Source organism: Ornithorhynchus anatinus, chromosome 7 (genome assembly GCF_004115215.2).
Source record: "Ornithorhynchus anatinus isolate Pmale09 chromosome 7, mOrnAna1.pri.v4, whole genome shotgun sequence".
Classification (NCBI taxonomy): Eukaryota; Metazoa; Chordata; class Mammalia; order Monotremata; family Ornithorhynchidae; genus Ornithorhynchus; species Ornithorhynchus anatinus.
The window spans coordinates 3,575,075-3,590,876 of record NC_041734.1 but is presented as its reverse complement, the minus strand read 5'-3'; the positions used below and the strand labels follow the sequence as shown (position 1 = coordinate 3,590,876).

Sequence of the window (15,802 nt, the reverse complement as noted above, 5' to 3'; positions counted from 1 at the left end):
ACAGAGTAAGTGCTTAGCAAGTACCATAGTCATCATCATATTATTATTGTTAGATCGGGGACAGTCCCTGTCTCGCGGGGGGCTCACAGTCAAAGTACGAGGGATAACAAGTATTTAATCTCCATTTTAAAGTTGAAGAAGATGAGGCACAAAGAAGTTAAATGACTTGCATAAGGTCAAACGGAGCATTTGACAGGGTGGGAATTAGACCTCAGGTCCTCTGACTTCCATGCTTGTGTTCTTTCCACCAGGTCACGTTTCTTCTCAGGCAGGTCTCACAGATGTCTTCACTATTTTACAGCAATATTTCTTCCATACTTTCTCAGAAATATCAGTGAGTACTGGCCCTGTGGGTACTTTAAAAACAAAAGTCCCAGGCTAATTCATCAGTGCATATGGCCTTGCTCTGATAGATACCAAGGAGGAGAAAGAAAAGCTCTATCAAAACCGGATCAGCTCAGCACAGTGGATCCAACCATCTGAATTGTTTTGGGAGGTTTCAATGCGTGTAGAGCCTGTGAGGCCAAAATGCGGAAAGGAAATCATAAGACCATACAGGTTTGGAAATCTAAATAGCAGTGATCTTCTCAGCTGTCCGTGTGTCTCGCAGCAATTTATTATTGGCACTCAGTCTTTTCCTTACTAAACACAGGCATGGTCAGTAACGTTCATTCATTCAATCATATTTATTGAGCTCTTACTGTGTCCGGAGCTCTGTACTAAACTCTTGGGTAACTACGACACAACAATAAACAGTGACACTCCCTACCCACAACGAGCTTACAGTATTGGGGGGGTCGACGGTTGTGAGAATTTAAATGTTAGTACTTATGATATACAAAGCTGGGTACCAAGCACTAAGAAAACTACATGGGACAGAAATTCAGACCTTAAGAGATTCATAATCTTATGAGGATGAGGAAGGGCAGACACTGAGGGAAAAGCCAACAGTTAAATGTGAACTAGTTGGAATTCTGCTGCTGTGTATCCCAGCTCTGCCACTCGTCAGCTCTGTGACAGTGGGAAAGTCACTTAACTTCTCTGTGCGTCAGTTACCTCATCTGGAAAATGGGGATTAAGACTGTGGGCCTCATAGGGGACAACCTGATGACCCTGTATCTCCCCCAGCGCTTAGAACAGGGCTCTGCACATAGCGCTTCACAAATACCAACATTATTATTATTACTATTACTACAGCACCTGGAAATCCAGATTAAAACGAAAAGTTGAAAAGTTTGAACAGTAAAATGTCTCTGGGCGTTCACCACGGTGAGCAAACAGGCCTCGGTGAAAAACTGCCAAACCACCTTAACTACTAACTGTTGGGAATGGCTGCTTCTGGTTGCCTCCTGTTCCTTCAGGGGGCCTGGGGTCTGGGGAGTATAAAGGTGGGAAGAATGGGAGCCATCTCAGTCATCGGATGATCCCACGCCAACTCCAGTGCCCCAGTTTTGGGGAAGCTTTGAGCTACATATTAACTGGCTTCTGTCTGAGCATGAGGAAGATAGGATAAATGCACTCAGGATCTAAACCGAAACATCACATTTTCCTTCTTTTTTTTAATGCTATTTGTTAAGCGCTTACTATGTGCCAGAAACTCTACTAAGCCCTGAGAGAGATACAAGCTAATCAAGACACACAGTCCTTGCCCCACATGAGGCGCACAGTCTTAATCCCCATTTTCCAGATGAGGTAACTGAGGCTCAGAGAAGTCAAGTATCTTGCCCAAAGTCATACAGCAAACAAGTGGAGCCAGAATTAGAACCCAGGTCCTCCTGACTCCCAGGCCCATGCTCTGTTCACTAGGCCACACTGCTTCACTATTTAATGGTAGTAATCAATCAATCAGTGGTATTTGAGTGCTTACTGTGTGCAGAGCACTGTACTGGGCGCTTGGGAGAGTGCAATACAGTAGGGATGGTAGACACAACTCCTGCCTCGAGAAGCTTACTATCTAGTTGGAGAGAGAGTAAAATAAATTACAGATCAGGAAGCAGCAGAATATAAGAGTATGTATGTAAGTGCTGTGGCACTAATAATAATAATAATGGTATTTGTTAAGCGCTTATTATGTGCCAACCACTGTTCTAAGCACTCCTCTCAGGAAATCAGGTTGTCCCACTTGGGGCTCACAGTCTTAATCCCCATTTTGCAGCTGAGGTAACTGAGGCACAGAGAAGTGAAGTGACTTGCCCAAAGTCACACAGCTGACAAGTGGCGGAGCCAGGATTAGAACCCACGACCTCTGACTCCCAAGCCCCTGCTCTTTCTGCTAAGCCACGCTGCTTCTCCCCACCAGTGGTGGGGTAACAAAGTGCTTCGAGAATACAGAACCAAGTGCATAGATGATGCATAGAACATAATAATGATATTTAACCAAGTCTTCTCAATGAAGGGTGCTCTATTAAGTACATGCAGAAGCACAGAACAGCTCAAAAGTAGCTTTTAATGGTGTGACAGTGACGTTGGAAGGGCCATCACACTTACTTCTTTGCACAGGAATTGAGGGATGGTGTGATTGAAGCACGTGCTGCTGAGAAAACCTACATATCACAAAGTGGTATGCAAACCATCTAAAGGCTTAACATCAAACTTCTAGAAAATACACGCAACTATAAGGAATTTTGTGACACTAATATAATTCTGACATGAATGCAGTGCTTAATACGGTGCTTGACATGTAGTAAGTGCTTAAATTCCATTATTATTATTATTATTGTTCTGTAGAAACGAGAATTTCCTCTGACTCTATCAATGCAAACAGAGAGTGATGGCCTTTATTATATTTGTCTGTCACGTTTAAAATTTGAGGGTATGGGAGATGAAATAGGCTGAATGTAGAAAGAAGTGGAATGTTCATCAGATATTATCTGTGCCGTGTTGATGTGTACTTCAGTAAGCCTTTTGGGCTTCAAATTGTCCTGAAGTCTGTGTTTGAAATGAGCCAACCCCACTGCTGACTGTTGTACACCAGTCTCTTTCATCTGCTGCCATGTCTCCCAAAAGTCTGCTGCTGAATACCCCATTGTTTCAGATTGCTTCATTATGTCCTTAAGCTCTTGGTTCTGTCAACTGAATTTGCTTATGCCTCTCCTCCATCTGTTAAAAAGGGTGTTAAGTGCTTGCTTTGTGCAAAGCACTGTTGAAAGCACTAGGGAAAGGTACAAGGGTATTCGGGCGGAATCACCAACTCTCAGGACCTCACAGTCCCAAGCGAGGGAAGCTGACTGCAGACACAGGGAAAGGAAACAACAGAATCATTTCAGCCCAAAGGGGAAATCAACGATATATCAGAGCTGACTATTTTTTATGGTATTTGTTAATAATAATAATAATAATAATGTTGGTATTTGTTAAGCGCTTACTATGTGCCGAGCACTGTTCTAAGCGCTGGGGTAGATACAGGGGAATCAGGTTGTCCCACGAGAGGCTCACAGTCTTCATCCCCATTTTACAGATGAGGTAACGGAGGCACAGAGAAGTTAAGTGACTTGCCCACAGTCACACAGCTGACAAGTGGAAGGGCTGGGATTCGAACTCACGACCTCTGACTTGTTAAGCGTCTCCGGCACTAAGCACTGGGAAAGATAGAAGGTAACGAGGTTGGTCACAGTGCATGTCTCACTTGGGGCTCACCGTCTTACTCCCCACTTTACAGATGAGGTAACAGAGGCACAGAGAAGCGAAGTGACAGCAGACGTGTGGCGGAGCAGAATTAGAACCCAGGTCCTCCGACTCCCCCAAGGCCGGGCTGCTTCTCGCTTTATTGCTGGAGTCTCTTCTGTCTTTTGTGGATGAGTAGGTTCACTGGTGATACTGACTCAAGCTGCTGAAGAAGCTGGGGCTGGGGCTAGGAAGGTTGAATACGGCTTTGTCGACCATCTGCTGGCGTCTCCGTTACCTTGAAGCGGGATTTGCTGGTTGGTCTAATACATGTGTTCCTGGGGTTTAAGACACGCAGCTTGGTGTTGGGTAAAGAGAAGCAGCGTGGCTCAGTGGAAAGAGCCCGGGCTTGGGAGTCAGAGATCATGGGTTCGAATGCCGGCTCTGCCACGTCAGCTGTGTGACTGTGGGCAAGTCACTAAACTTCTCTGTGCCTCAGTTCCCTCATCTGTAAAATGGGGATTAAGACTGTGAGCCTCACGTGGCACAATCCGATTACACTGTATCTCCCCCAGCGCTTAGAACAGTGCTCTGCACGTAGTAAGCGCTTAACAAATAGCAACATTATTAAAGGGAATTCACATTGGTAGTGATCATCCAGTGACTGGCTGCAGGAAGACACACATACGCCTGGTTTTAGTTTCCCCGGTGCCGCTACCACAATAGACAAACCCAACAATCCCCAGTGAGCCCACCCTGATGATGTCATGGCTTTGTGAAGCCCTGCCTCTACTTGCCTGGGAGGTCCCTTGCAGAGAGAAGGGGGATGTGAAGGTTTTTCGTTTTTCTTTTAAAGTGGTATTTTTAAGCGCGTACCGCGTGCCGGGCACTGCACTAAGCACTGGGGTGGATACCAGCTAATCAGGTTGGACGCAGTCCCCGTTCCACATGGGGCTCGTAATCCCCATTTTATAGATGAGGTCACTGAGGTGTAGAGAAGTGAAGTGACTTGCCTAAGGTCATGCAGCGGGCAAGTTGGTACATTCCAAGCGCTTAGTTGTACATTCCAAGTGCTTAGTACAGTGCTCTGCACCTAGTAAGCGCTCAATAAATACTACTGAATGAAGTTGGACCGATGGGGCTGGGAAATAAGGGAAGCCTTTTCTGTGGCTCATCACCAGGGAACGTCACTGTGGTGATGTGAGGTTTCAGGTTGTCTGTCATCTAGGGAGATTGTGAACACTGACTAAAGTTTATATGCAATCAGAACATCACGTAGAACGGCCCCACTGACTTCTTACATCCTCGCTCTTCCACCTGGACTGGAAAATCCTCCTCCATATGAGAAACACTTAACCCTGATCTGCCTTGCCCATCCCTCCCGAGAATTCCCCATTTTCCAGCCCAAGCCAAACACTCTGAAGACCCGAATGGTGTGTCCGGAGACCTAGAGGGTGGAATGAAACATGTGGCAAAGGGAATGGGTGTTTAGATAAGAAATTTACATTTATGGTAGAGTAAGTGGATCAAATCTAAATTTATGGTTAAATTCTTCTGGCGTTGTAATTTAGTCCCTAGATGGATTATTAACATTCGTCAGAAGTATGTTTCTTTCACTAACATTTCTATAATCATTCGTAAAGCTTAACTACCATATGGTTAAGAATGTTTAAGCCTATGAAATGGCAAACTTAATGTGGTCTGCTGCTTAGAGGAAAATCTTGGAGTTATCTAAACTGAACCTGTAATTAGACAATAAAGAATGCCAGAATTGTTCTCCTTCCCTTCGCCCTCCCTTAGCCCCATAATTAAAGGACATTTCCTGAATGCCTAGAGTGAGCTTTGCATGAAGCCATTGATATTTGGGCCTCGAATTATCTTAGGATCATGCAAATGATTATGCTTAATTTAAATGATGTGCAGAATTTTTGTTTTAAAAAATGGACAATTTGTGATCTAGTAAGTAAAAGAAGCACAAGTTGTTTTCCCGAGTGATTGGAAAAAAGAGTGCTTCATACTGTCCCAGGATTCTCATGATAAACCATTCAGTGGCTACCACAGTCCCATTTTCTTGAGGCAGCGGCCTTTTGAAGATTCGAAGCGGATATCACTCAGTTTGTAACATTTAAAATAGGACATCAATGGCACGCTAAGTTTCTCTAGCGCTTAGTACAGTGCTCTGCACGCAGGAAGTGCTCAATAAATACGATTGAATGAATATAGAGATTTCGGCCTTCCTGACTAAGCCATTTCCTTTTCTCCCGCTCCATTCTGCTTCACCCTGATTTCCTTTTATCCACCCCTCCCTCAGCCCCACAGCACTTATTTACATATCGGTAATATTTTTTATATTAATTTCTGTCTCCCCCTCTAGACCGTGAGCTCGATGTGGGCAGGGACTGTGTCTGCCAACCAGAGAAAAAGCGTGGCCTAGTGGAAAGAACACGGGCCTGGAAGTCAGAGGACCGGATTTCTAATCCCGGTTCTGCCCGTTGTTTGCTGTGTGACCTTGGGCAAGTCACTTACCTTATCTGTGCTTCAGTTCTTCATCTGCAAACTGGGGATTAAATACCTGTTCTCCCTCTTAGACTGTGAGCCCCATGGAGGACAGGGACTGTGTCCAACCTAATTAACTTGTACCTACCCAGGGCTTAGAGCAGTGTTTGACAAATAGTGAACCCTTAACAAATACCCTAAAAACAAAGAAAACTGTGTTATATTGTACTCCCCCAAGCATTTAGTACAGCGTTCAATAAGTGTGATTGATTGATGTAAACTGAATCTAGTTGTCACAGATGTTGGGCCTTTGGTTTCAGTGGGTGGGAGAGTGTCAAGTCTGGGCCACCCTAAAATTTATTGGAACTTCCACTGGGGTTCTTGACAGAGACCTTCTTCACTCGTTGGTTGGATCTGGAGGAATGTCTCAGAGAAATGCCTCAGAGAGGGCAATTTCACTCATTGTGAGAACCTCCCAGACTGGGCTTCAAGTATGTGTCCCATTGGTCACCTGGGAATCAGAAGGCCATGGGTTCTAATTCTGGCTCTGCCACTTGACTCTTGTGTGATTTTGGGCAAGTCAGTTCACTTCTCTGTGCCTCAGTTACCTCCTCCGTAAAAGGGGGATTGAGACAGTGAGCCCCACGTGGGACGGGGACTGTGTCCAACCTCACTTGCTTGTATCCACCCCAGTGCTTAGCACAGAGCCCTAGATGAGACATGGACTGTGTCCAACCTGATGAGCTTGTACCTACCCCAGAGGTCAGGACAGAGTTAACCCCTGCATTATAAGAGAGTCTGGCGCATCTAAAAATACAAGGTAGTTTAAGAATGGTAATGATTTGACGTCTACATTTCCAATCCCTTCTTCTTCTGGGACTCACAATGGTAGGTGGGCACATAAATGACCTTGTACATTTTTATCTGTAAAAAATGCACCCATTAAAATGTGTTTCATTCTTAAGTCATGATATAGTACATTCACAGAAGATTAAACACAGACTCATAAGAAAATTGCCCTGTTTCCTTTCAGCCACCATGGAAAAATACAATTCTAAAAAACCTATTTATCAAAGTTGGCTTCATCCAAAACCCCAAACCCCTTATTATTACATGATAGCCTACTTATAGCTGCCTTGCAAGTTTACTTTGGCTTGAAAAATGCCACAACCCAAACAAATTTGAAATGCCAAAAGTTAACATCGAAACCCAAAATTTATATCGTGCTCTAATTCTTGAATCCAGACCATGGTGTGAAAACATAAAATGGAAACTAACCAATAAAACTGCTTATCACAAAGCAGGATCATTAAAGAAATCTGAACCATGGGAAAAACAGCTTAAAAACCCATTATTTGGCATTTAACTTGATACAGAATCTACATAATGTTCTCAAGTAAAAAGCTATTTTAAACGTTCTCTTTTACCAAATGTAGGCATTCTAAAGTGATTTTTAAGAGAATGATTTTCAGGTGTGCCTCATGATAAATTATAAAACAGAATTAATATTTCTATGGGGCTGCCTCCCAGGGCCACAGGATTTTTCACAAAAACACGAGGACAAGCAGACAGTCATCTTTGCAACGACTTGTTGAATATATCATGGTAGAAAGCCTCGTATGTCGTTCCTGAAAAATATTTGCCCTAAAAAGCAGAAGCCTACATAAACCCTACGGCATTTTTCTATAGGATAAACTCGTCTCCAATTTTATATGAACAGGAGGAGCTTTTACTTTAAATTTTGGCCATCCTGGTCTAACAAATGATAAACAGTGTTAGATATTCCTTTAAGGATTTTACAATCATCAGCCCACACACTACCCTTATCAGGCAGTCTAGCATAAATCCCAATTCTCGAATGAGACAACTCAATAAATAAGCCAAGGATATAATAAATCCTCAATAAATAAGGATTAAGATTCCTGTAGGAAAGGGACTGTGTCCAACCTGATTAATTTGTACAATCCCCGTTGCTTAGAAGAGTGCTTGACACATAGTAAATACTTAGCAACGGTAATAATACTAATAATGACAATTCTGCCCATTAAAACACCACCAATTCACAGTTCTGAGTGAGGTGAGATACCACGATACCTGCTGCCCAGGACCACGACACCACGATACCTGCTGCCCAGGTGAGATACCACGATAACTCAGCAAATATCCCAGTGATAAACCATGCTGAACCAAGACCTTAACTCTGTCCTGACCTCTGGGGTAGGTACAAGCTCATCAGGTTGGACACAGTCCGTGTCTCATCTAGGGCTCAGTGCTAAGCACTGGGGTGGATACAAGCAAGTGAGGTTGGACACAGTCCCCGTCCCACGTGGGACTCACTGTCTCAATCCCCCTTTTACGGAGGAGGTAACTGAGGCACAGAGAAGTGAAGTGACTTGCCCAAAATCACAAAAGAGACAAGTGGCAGAGCCAGAATTAGAACCCATGGCCTTCTGATTCCCAGGCCCAGGCTCTCTCCACTATGGCATGCTGCTTCTATAGAAACCCACCCAAGGATTAACCAGTGGTATTTATTGAGCGCTTACCATGTGCAGAGTCCTGTACTAAGGTTTTGAGGATGCACGTATAGGGATACGGAGATAAAGAGTGAGAGAGGCCCCAAGACAGGAAAACCCAGAGACCTAGAGACCCATCTCACTCATAGAACAAGTTCTCTCCCGGTATTAAGTCTCAAGGAAATATTTTTGTCCACATACCTCCTGTGAAGTCCCGAAGGGCAAAGGTTTTTCTCTGAAAAATCACAAATTGAGAATTATGCTCCTTTAGGACTCACTTAAGCTTTTATCAAAGTTGGGTTGTTTCTTTACTGTGTTCCTGAATGTGTGTGACAAGGTTTGCTATTATATTAATAATGCCCTTTCATAATGAAGTGAGCAAAGAGTGATTATAATCAAACAAGAAAGGCTTTTGAGATTTAATTCTTGTGCTTAGAATGAAGCAATGTAGAGGTGGAATGTTATTACTAAAAAGCATTCATAATGTGTCGTTTTTGTTGGAACGGCCTCTGCGGTGGGTTATGTGATAATCAGTGAAAAACATTTGCTCAGCATGAGAGCAGAGCTCTTTGCGATGGTCCCCATGCTGCTCTAATCTGATGAGAAAGCCCAAAAATAGAAGAGGACAGAATCTAACAGAGCATTTATAAGCGTGCCTTTGTATAAATAATCCACTAAAATAGAATACGGGTGGTTAGCCCTGCTCTCCGTCCAATGGAGTGAGCACTGCTCTGGGAATAAGGAGACCAGTTCTAGGATAATAATAATAATAATAATGTTGGCATTTGTTAAGCGCTTTCTATGTGCCAAGCACTGTTCTAAGCGCAGGGGTAGATACAAGGTCATCAGGTTGTCCCACGTGGGGCTCACAGTCTTCATCCCCATTTTACAGATGAGGTAACTGAGGCACAGAGCAGTTAAGTAGCTCACCCGAAGTCACATAGCTGGCAGGCGGCAGAGCTAGGATTCAAACCCATGACCTCTGACCCCCAAGCCCGGGCTCTTGCCACCAAACCACTCTGCTTCTCATAATAATAATAATAATAATAATAATGATAATGGTATTTGTTAAGCACTTAACTATGTGCCAGGCTCTGTATTAAGCGCTGGATTTCTGCCTGTAACTAGTTGAGGTGGGCAAAGACCTCACGTGCATTCATTCATTCAGTCCTATTTATTGAGTGCTTACTGTGTGCAGAGCACTCTACTAAGTGCTTGGAATGTACAGTTTGCCAACTGATAGAGACAGTCCTTGCCCAACAGTGGGCTCACAGTCTAAACAGGGGAGACAGTCAGCAAAACAAAACAAAGCGTGCATAAAGAGTCAAGAAAGAAAGAAAATAAGAATTGCAGTGTGGCTTAGTGGAAAGAACGCAGGCATGGAAGTCAGAGGACTTGGGTTCCAATCCTGGCTCCGCCACTTGTCTGCTGTGTGACCTTGGGCGAGCTACTTATCTGCTCTGTGCCTCAGTTATCTCATCTGGAAAATGGGGATTAAGACTGTGAGCCCCTTGTGGGATGAACTGATGACCTTGTATCTACCCCAGCACTTAGAATCGTGTTGGCACGTACTAAGCACTTAACAAATACCATTATTATTATTATTACCATGAAATATGCCACATTTCAAGCCCCAGCACGGCCACACCTGGCAGAGACGAGGGAGTGCCAGTTTTGCAGCACAAGACACTAGTTCTTTCAGTCAATCGGTGGCATTTATTGAGTGCATACTATGTGCAGAGCACTGTACTAAGCACTATAATCCCTTTCTCCATGCAGGTTCTCAAAACGGAAGCCCTTGTACCTGAGACTGTAAACTTGTTGTGGGCAGGGAATCTGTTTATTGTTATTGTACTCTCCTGAGCACTTCGTACAGTGCTTTGCACACAGTAGGCGCTTAATAAATATGATTGAATCAGTGAGACATCATCACCATCATACAGATGGTTAGTCCTTCCTTTGATGCTCGTTAGGGTCCATTTTTTTTTTTTCACTCTTGGTCCGGGTTGCAGTTAATAAAGGTATCGTCAGATGAGATTGTATAGGGTGGATAGACTTTTAATTAATTAAGTAATTAAATTTAAGTTTAGTGAGAGTGGAAGCTTAATTTGAAAATGTTTCTCTCAAAAAATGATTGGAGATTTCTAAGATTTCTCATTGATAAGCTGTAGTGGGGGGGGGGGGGGGTGTGTGTGTGTGAATTCCCTGAGGACCTCTGAGCTTCGAAATAGGAGGCTTCATAAATGTTGGGATTCTTCGATTGTTAGACAAATGTCAGGGTAATTGGAGGAAAGGAGGTTGGAGAGGCAAGAAGTTATTGGATTTCTGTGGAGAAAAAGGTCAGGAGGTTTTCATGGCAGTTTCATCACTGGGCAGCCAATTGCAGCTAATCAAGATCGGGATTGGAGCCATTAGAAATTGAATCTGCTATTTAGAAATCAAATCTGTTTTAGTTTTCATCTCCACCTCCTCACTTATTCTGTGTGTCTTTGTGTAGGATATAAATATTTTTAAAGTGATCGCTTTAATACATCAGATTGGAAAGTTGTGCTCTTCCTCATGTCCGAAGCTCACTGTGAGCAGGGAACGTGTCTACCAACTCTGTTATATTGTACTTTCCCAAGCACTTAGTTCAATTGATAAAGCCCTCAACGAATGCAAGTGATTGATTGATTTGATGTGAAACAGATGAGTAAGGCAGGCTGTGTGGAATGGAGAAATCCACTCAGATTTCTTAGGGGAACTTTCAATTCCACCGTGCCAGGGTTACGGAGTAGCGTTCCCTCAACGTTTTCCCTGCTAATGATGGCGAAGCAAGTGTCACCCCTGGCTTTTAGGGACAGTCATTTCTCATAGGGATCAAATGAACTCCCTCTGAAATGTACAATAAGTTGTTTGCCTTGTTTGCCGTGGAACAAAATGGTCTTTCAGCATCTGCCTTATGCAGGGAGCTACAGCCAGTCACGGAAACATTAAGTTTAGGTGGCAGATTCCAAGACCTGTAAGGGCTCGTTAACTTGAGTCATGTCAGGTCCTGAGTGCGAAAGAGGGTAAGGTTAATGTCTAGGTTAGGTAGCTAGTGATTCTTGATTAAGGATTCTCATTTGTCAAATCTCATGGCCTGGCCGCTAGGTTATCTGTGCTTGTCTTTCTTGGGAGGAAGAGGGCATTACCGCAATTTTTAACTGCTTTTTACTTTTAACACTCATACCCTCTTTTTCACCAGCTCTCAATAATAATAATAATAATAATAATAGGAGATGGTATCTGCTAAGCACTTACTCTGTGCCAAGCACTGTTCTAGGTACTGAGGTAATAATAATGATAATAATGATGGCATTTGTTAAGCACTTACTATGTGCTATGCACTGGAGTAGCCACAAGGTAATCAGGTTGTCCCACATGGGGCTCACAGTCTTAGTTCCCATTTTACAGATGAGGAAACTGAGGTGCAGTGAAGTTAAGTGACTTGCTCAAAGTCACACAGCTGCCAAGTGGCGGAGGCAGGATTAGAACTCACTACCTCTGACTCCCAAGCCCGGGCTCTTTCCACTAAGCCAGGCTGCCTCTCAACTGTAAATAGTTTGATACATTAATCAAGGATTTCCTCCCACCTATCTTGATTTTTGTAAATCGGTTTCCCTCATTACTTACAGTGAACTTTTAGTGGCTTACAGTTAACTTTCAGTGTACTTTCACCTGCCACTGATGCTTTTGGAGCATCTACGGTAGTCAGTCAGTGGTATTTATTGAGCACTTGCTGTGTGCGGAGCACTGTACTAAGCGTTTGGGAGAGCACACTATAACAGACACATTCCCTGCCCATAATGAGCTTACAAGTCTAGAGGAGGAGACAGACATGAATAGAAAAAATAAATATGTACACAAGTGCTGTGGGGCTAGGAGGGGGATGAAGAAAGGGAGCAAGTCAAAGCAACACAGAAAGGAGTGGGAGAAGAGGAAAGGAGGGCTCAGTCAGGGAAGGCCTCTTGGAGGAGATGGGCCTTCAAATAAGACTTTGAAGGAGGGGAGGAGGGATCTCTACCCCTCACCGCCATCCCCGACCCCCAACCCAGAAATGCCTGGCTTAGACTGTAAACTCATTATGGGTTAATGTGTGTATAATTTTTGGCAGCGCATGTGCAGCAGGATCAGTGTACTGGCAGAAGCAGGGCCCACTCCGTTACAGAGGAATGAGGTTCACAACTTTATCGGGAAGGTGAATTTGGAGCAATTTCACCATGGTTTTTCTCTCAGCATATGATATTTCGCCTCAGCTTGAACAGAGGTTGCAGCAATTCCTCTCTGGCCATTAAAATGATCTTTATCAGATTTGCCAAAATGACAAACAATGTTTCCACAGGGTGTGGGTCAAAATGCCCAATGTTGACTTTTTGAAAGCAATCCCAATCTTTTTTCTTTCTTTTTTTCGATACCTCCCAAAAGACCCGCAACAGTTTACCAAAACTAAACTACGTTTTAAAAAGCTAAACAAGGTTATCCGAGGGGCTTGGCTTACCACCGGCCCTAAGCTGGACTCCTGAGTGGTTCAGATGTCAGCGTCACTGTTAGCCCATTTTTGGAGAAATGAGCTCAGTAATAGATTTTTTTTTCCTCGGGATCCCGAATGAGAACTTCATCGTTTATTTTTTGGCATTCTCAGTGGGGTAATTTGATACCATATTTGTTCATTTTTCTAGAATTTGTCACAAGTCAGTTTTTTTAATTTCATTTTTTGAATATTTAAACGTTGCTGGTGTCAAAATGAATGCCGTTGTCTGTCGTTATTTGATTTACACATTGACCGTGTTGACCCAGCCTTTTGAAGAGAATGTTCCGATTTGGCCCAAGTTTGACCTATCGTCAAATTCTAATTTAGCAAGCATTATATGGAATAGTAGGCATTAATATTTTTGGATCCACGGACCAGCAGTGTACCTCCTCGCTCATTCCAAACACCCTAAAATCATTATGTATATGAGGCTAACAGACTCTTGGAAGATTTTTTGATTCCCGATCCATCGGTAGTATTTATCAAGTGCCTCTTGGGTGCAGAGCACTGTCCTTGAGGAGTCTGGTATTTACTGAGCACTTACTGTGTGCAGAACACTCTACCAAGCACATAGGAGAGAACAAAACAATAGAGTTGGTAGATACAGTTCCCTGTACTTAAAGAAGTACAGACAATGCCTATCCTCCAGTAGTTTACAGTCTAGCAAGAGAGATAGACCCAAAATAATTTACCAATATAATCTTGTTCTTCAACCATGCCGCTACCCTGATGGTTTCCCAGAATGCAAGCATAAGAGCAACGGAGCAAGAGGATTTACCGCAGTCCTGGTGAATCAGCATGACCTAGTGGATAGATCACAGGTCCGGGAGGCAAGAAGGACCTGGGTTCTAATCCCAGCTCAGCCAACTGCTTGCTGTGTGACCACGGGCAAGGCATTTAGCCTCTCTGTGCCTCAGTTTTCCTCAACTGTAAAATGGGGATACCTGTTCTCCCTCCTACTTACACTGTGAGTCCTATGCAGGATAGGGACTGTGTCCAACCTGATGAATTTGTACCTACCCCAGTGCTTTGAACAGTGTATGACACACAATAAGTGCTTAACAGATGTCCTTAAAACATTAAGTCCATTGTATTTCTTGAGCACCCCTCTCAGGGTCGCACCTGGAGAGTTTCCAGTCCTTTACCAATCATGACTACGGGAGGGAGAGTCAAGCAGAGGAATACCCATTCCATTCCTAGCTTGGGCAGGGGCTAGCGAGTGGAAGGCAATCTACTACAAGTCAAAACTCACCCGTACTGGGCAGCAGCGGCACGCGAGAGAGTCGAGGGCAGAGGCTCGTTGACTGCATGGAAGGAGGCAGTGGTAAACCATTTCTGTGTATTTACGAAGAAAACTCTTTGGATCCACTACCAGAATGATTGCAGATGGAAGTGGGGGGAGAGATGTGTTTATGGCATCGCTATGGGTCGGGCACGACTCGACAGCATAAGACAACAGTGGCGTGCAGAGCACTGTAATAAGCACTTGGGAGAGTACAATATAACAGAGTTGGTAGACCTGTTCCCTGCCCACAAAGAGCCTACAGTCTAGACGGGGAGACAGACATTAATATAAGTAAAGAAATTACGGATATGCACATAAATGCTGTGGGTCTGGGGAGCACATCAGGGAATGGGAGACGAGGAAAAGAGGGCTTAGGGAAAGCCTCTTGGAGGAGATGTGCCTTCAATAAGGCTTTGAAGGTGAGGAAAGTAATTGTTGGCTATGAAGAGGGAAGGCGTGCCAGGCCAGAGGCGGGACGTGGGCGAGAGGTCGGCGGTGAGATCGATGAGATGGAGGTACGGTGAGTAGGAAGGCATTAGAGGAGCAAAGTGTGCAGGCTTGGGTTGTAGTAAGAGAGCAGTGAGGTGGTTGGGGGCAAGGAGACTGAGTGCTTTAAAGTCAATGGTAAGGAGTTTCTGTTGGATTTGGAGGAGGATAGGCAACCACTGCAGGTTCTCGAGGAGTGGGGAGACATGGGCTGAACGTTTTCGGAGAAAAATGATCCAGGCAGCAGAGTGAAGTATGGGCTGGAGAGGGGAGACACAGGAGGCAGGGAAGTCAGCAAGGAGGCTGATAAAATAAGGCGGGGTGGGATAAAGTGCTTGCATTAACGTGATAGAAGTTTCGATGGAGAGGAAAGGGCAGATTTTTAGTGGTCGTGAAGGCTGAACCGACAGGATTTAGTGATAGATTAATCAATTATCAGGCATATTTATTGAGTACGTACTGTGGGCAGAGCACTGTGCTATGTGCTTGGGAGAGCACGATATAATAGAGTTGGTAGACACTAGACGGGGAGACACACATTAATAGAAATAAATTACGGATGTATACGTAAGTGCTGTGGAGCAAGTTGGAAAGCATGCCAAAAGTGTGCATTCTCACAAGAAAAATATCCGATCTGTAGAAACTCAATCTATTGCATTTAAGGCAGAATAGGGAAGCAACGTGGCCTAGTGGAAAGAGCACGGGTTTGGGAGCCAGAGCACCTGGTTGTAAACCTGGCTCTGCCACTTGCCTGGTGTGACATTGGGCAAGTCACTTAACTTCTCTGTGCCTCATTTTTCTCAACTGCAAAATGGGGATTCAATACCTGTTCTCCCTCCTAGTTAGACTCTGAGCCCTATATGGGAC

General features: G+C 44.0%; 1 protein-coding gene and 1 non-coding gene across 3 annotated transcripts in view; both read left to right on the top strand.

The window, feature by feature from the left end:
• Positions 1-15,802, top strand: part of PREX2 (phosphatidylinositol-3,4,5-trisphosphate dependent Rac exchange factor 2) — a 190,613-nt gene that overhangs the window by 31,176 nt on the left and 143,635 nt on the right. The gene's annotated exons all lie outside the window — the stretch shown is intronic.
• LOC114813587 lies at positions 14,269-14,406 on the top strand. The gene has a single exon (XR_003761304.1). It is a non-coding gene; the product is annotated as a small nucleolar RNA SNORA7 (small nucleolar RNA).